This window comes from Apium graveolens, chromosome 4 (assembly GCF_009905375.1).
Source record: "Apium graveolens cultivar Ventura chromosome 4, ASM990537v1, whole genome shotgun sequence".
Classification (NCBI taxonomy): Eukaryota; Viridiplantae; Streptophyta; class Magnoliopsida; order Apiales; family Apiaceae; genus Apium; species Apium graveolens.
The window spans coordinates 246,280,541-246,285,387 of NC_133650.1; the positions used below are offsets into that span (position 1 = coordinate 246,280,541).

The 4,847-nt window shown below is 39.5% G+C and overlaps 1 non-coding gene across 1 annotated transcript; it reads right to left on the reverse strand.

Moving 5' to 3' along the window:
* Positions 1 to 382: 382 nt before the first annotated feature.
* LOC141723050 (small nucleolar RNA R71) lies at positions 383 to 489 on the reverse strand. The gene has a single exon (XR_012576043.1). It is a non-coding gene; the product is annotated as a small nucleolar RNA R71 (small nucleolar RNA).
* Positions 490 to 4,847: the final 4,358 nt, after the last annotated feature.

Below are 4,847 nucleotides of genomic sequence, written 5' to 3' on the forward strand. Positions count from 1 at the left end.
ATCAAGAAGAAAATCCGAAGGCTTTGATGGACTATTCTAAGCCTAAGATTAATGAAATTCAGTCTAGCATCATCAAGCCAGCCATCAGGGCTCACACTTTCGAGATCAAGTCAAGCACGATCCAGATGATACAGAACTCAGTTCAGTTAAGGGGTTCTCCTACTGAAGATCCCAACATGCACATCAGGGATTTCATCGAGATCAGCGACACTTTCAAATTCAATCATGTGACTGAAGATGCTATCAAGCTACGACTCTTCCCATTCTCTCTGAGGGACAATGCTAAGTGCTGGTTACACTCTTTACCAGCAGGGTCTATCACAACTTGGGAAGATCTTGCTCAAAAGTTTCTCACTAAATTCTTCCCCATGCGAAGACTGCAGTAATCAGGAATGCTCTTACCCAGTTCGCGCAGCAAACTGGAGAATCTCTGTGTGAGGCTTGGGATCGATAAAAGAAGATGCTAAGGAAGTGCCCACATCATGGCATCCCTGATTGGATGATTATTAACTGCTTCTACAATGGATTGGGTCCTATTTCTAGGCCCATGCTTGATGCAGCATTAGGACGAGCCTTGTGGGCTAAGAGCTACGATGAAGCCTATGAACTTATTGAACTGATGGCTGCTAATTAGTACCAGAATCCTTCCCAGAGACTGACTCAGGGGAAAGTAGCAGGAATTCTGGAGTTGGACACCGCAACTGCTATCGCTGCCCAACTTAAGGCTTTGACAATGAAAGTGGACACTTTGGCTAATTATGGAGTTAATCAAATCACTAGTATCTGTGAGCTTTATGCTGGTGCCCATGAGACTGATCAGTGCATAATTTCTAGTGAATCAGCTCAGTTCGTGAGCAACTTCCAGCGATCGCAGCAACCTGTGCCAGCCACCTATCATCCTAGAAACCGTAATCATCCTAATTTCAGTTAGATCAACGCTTTGAATGCGGTTCAACACCCTTATCGGAAGTATCCAGCTAGGCAGTACATCCCCTGGGTTTTCGGCAACCGCAGTATGCATCAAGACAACAACTTCAGCTGCAACCAGCTAATGAAAAATCTGGATTAGAGGAGTTGAAGCTTATGTGCAAGAGTCAAGCTGTGTCTATCAAGATCTTGGAAAATCAAATTGGGAAAATTGCCAATGCCTTATTAAATTATCAACCTGGTACATTGCCTAGTGACACTGAAGTTCCAGGAAAGAAGGAAGCTAAGGAGTAGGTAAAGGCAATCACTTTGAGGTCTGGGAAGGCTGCGACTCCCGAACAAACTCAAGAGTTGACTGAAGAAGCTGGGGCTGAGAAAGAAGCAAAGCAGCAGGATGAAAAAGTGGAAAGAAGGAAGACTACTGTTGAGCACACTCCGCTTTAGGGTAATACATGGGAGAAACAGATCTATCCTCCACCGCCTTTTCCTAAGCGGCTGCAGAAGAAAAAGATGGACAAGCAATTTGAGAAGTTTCTGGAGGTTTTCAAGAAACTTTATATCAACATATCTTTCATTGAGGCTCTCGAACAGATGCCTAGTTATGCAAAGTTTATGAAAGGTAATCTATCTCGGAAGGTGAAGCTAGATGATTTAGAGACTGTCGCTCTCATAGAGGAATGCAGTGCTGTACTGCAGCAGAAGTTGCCTCCAAAGCTTAAATGTAACACCCCCAAATCCGGGGTCGGGGATCTGGGTTGTCACGAATTCCATTTCCCTTAATAACACCCAATCTTAATAAATAACCAATTACTGCGTATTGTGACCCCACAATAAACACACACACCACAAGTTATAGTCTCAGAGATGAATATCAAAAAACACAAGTCATTTTATTCCACAATTATAAGTCATTACACCTCAAAAAGGGTTTCTGAATAAATTTACATTTCTTTGCCATTATTACGATTCATAATATATATAAATCTAGTACATCAAAAGTTGAAAGCCTAGCCTATTGGTAGTTCCTACCTCAGCTACAACGGCATCAACGCCTACAGGAAACTGCGGAACATTTCCTATCCGCTCATGAATTGGGAGCTTGGTCTTGTCCATCTTGTATATCTGTTTTTGGGTGATGAAAGAAGAAAGCAAGGGTGAGCAACAAGCCCACCGAAATAATATGTATAATAATTAACAAATATGTGAGCATTCTCATAGTTCTTATGAAAGTCTTGGTCAAGAAGAAATGAACCAAGTTTGATATCTTAACGCGACGAAGTCGCAAAATATTTAGTATATATATACTGTTATCCCAGTGGACTAACAATGAGATCTACAGAAGGGAGGTTGAATGTAAATCTCAAAACTTTTTCAAGTTTTGAGCAGTTTCTAGGCTATGTGTTTTGATGAACAAGTGTGTGTGAATTGCTTTGAGCTAATACAGACAGATATATATTCAAACACAAATGTAAAGAATATAACAGACTTAAAAACTTTTCTGGTGGATTTGTTGTTCCACCAGAGATGTGTCATTTCAGAAAATCTGTGATTTAAAGAATTAAATCACAGCTGCGTCCTAGTACAAACTAGATGATTTTCTCTCTGGATTTTTCTAAACAGCTCTGGAAAATTTACACTCTAATTACTAGCTGCTACTTGGTTTATATATCACCAAGTTTACAAGTGAAAACAAAACTGAAAAATACAATTAAAAGATTCTTCACATGTTTCTTCTTCATTTCTCTATCCAATGCAATTTAGGTTTAGCTGTGAATCTTTGAATACTTCCTTGTTTGCACCAGAATGGAAATGCTGCATTTTCTTGATTCCTCCTAGAGGCTGCCACATTCCAGTTTGTCTCTGTCAACCCATGTGCCTCTGTCAGCTTATGAATTTTCACTATCAACTGCTATTGAACTAAGCATCCGTTGAAACTTTCATCCGTTGATGACTTTATCCGTTGAAGCTTTATCCGTTGAAGCTTTATCCGTTGATGCATTAGCAGTTGAGGCTTTATCCGTTGAAGCACTCATCCGTTGATGGATGTTATCCGTTGAAGCTTTCGAGACATCCGTTGAAGCTTTGTTTCTCATCCGTTGAAGGCCTTTAATATCAGTTGATACTACTTCACTTATACAAAATTACAAGGCATGAAATATTTACACTTAGCCCTCCTATTTGCATATCCACTAGCAGTCAACATGACTGATAATTTCCCACAACATCTAAGAATTACAACTTAAATACAGAGAATCAAATGTACTACAATACAAAACTTATTTCTAAGTAAAGCTACTCCTTCAACGGATAGCCAAAATGGTCTTATCCGTTGAGGCTACAAACACTAGATTTCTACTTAAGTGTTTCGTTTAACTTATCATCAAACTAATACACATATTCCTAACAATCTCCCCCTATTTATGTCTACTAGAACTGTAAGCATAAATTTGGGTTTAATTTGATGATAACAAAACACTTGACAAACATATGCACTGAAAGAAGGTAGAAATTCAAAAGTGCTGCAAAAGTGTGTATACTGAGATAGAATTGAAGAATTACATTGTTTCCAAGGGTGCTCCTTTAGCCTGAGCAGATTAATTCCTTTTTCTTTGATCCCTTGTTTTCTTCCCTAGCCTCCTGTCATTCTCCTCTATTTGGAGTTAAAGTTGTCTGTAGAATTCAGCTTCATCTTCTTCATTGATGTCCAACTTAGATTGCATATTCTTGAGAGTTTCATTATTGGCAATCTTGAGCTGATCTTCAAGTCTGAAAAATCTTCTAACTCCTTTGTTGTCTCTGAACTCCATCAACCAATGAGGTGATTTATGAACTATAATTCCTCGCTCTGGGATGAGTAATATTCTAGGTAAGGCATTGTGCTCCCACCATGTTTTCCTTATGCTGGCAATCTTGTTGAGAATCTCAGTTTTGGCAGTCCTGGTAAAGTCAGAATCCCTTTTTATAGCTGAGTAGACTCTAACCAAGGTAGAATAGCCTTCACCAGAATTCTGTAAAGAGGCCAAGTCCTTTCCCCACTTCCTTTATATTTGAACACTAGTCTTTCTGAAAGCTGTCTGTAGGCATCTATTCCCCTTATTTCCTCCAGCTCATCCAGATAGAGTTCAATGTCTGTAAATTCCTTTATGTCACAAATGTGAACATAATCATCCTTTGAGGCTTGTGGCTTAGGCTTAGGCTTCTGAGTGAATTTGATTGAGGTTAGAGGAGGTGTTGATTTGATTTTTCTTTTTTGTTTCTTTGATGGTGGAGAAGTGGTTAAGAAAGTGGCAATTTGATGGTGACCCAAGCAATTGGTTCCTCCTTAGGAGTGATTGTTTCACCATGGATGTTTATGAAGGGGTCAGGCACAATGGGTTCAGGAATAGAAGGTAGTGGTTTGGATTTTGATTGGGTTTCTTCAGTTTCATCTACAATCTTCCTTTTTGTATTGGCCTTCTTTCTGTTCCCTTTCTGCCATTCCTTTCTTTCCTTACTTCTTTCTTCCACATCATCACTAAACATGTTCCCTATACCTACATCTTCACCCTTGTCTTCAATTTCTTTCTTTTCTTCAGCTTGACTTGACTTTAGCTATTTTTCAAGCTTTGCTTGTGCTCTTTTGTCAGCCTTTAGCTTTTTAGCTTCTTCTTTCAACCTTCTGGCTTTTTCCCTCTTGGCTATTGAGAATTTGGGATGTCCTTGTATCACACAGATACTCTTTCCCTCTCTAAATATAATAGTCATGTTCATTCTTTCAACCACATCCTTGGTCTCCTTGTGCTTCATGATATTACCACCCAAAACCTTGTCTTCATCAGGCTTTGGAAGAGGAAAATCCACTCCTTTCAACTGAGCAAGGCTTAGAGGGTTCTTTGTAGAGTCCTTATTGGATCTGTTGTTGGGCTTGAGAACCATAGGTT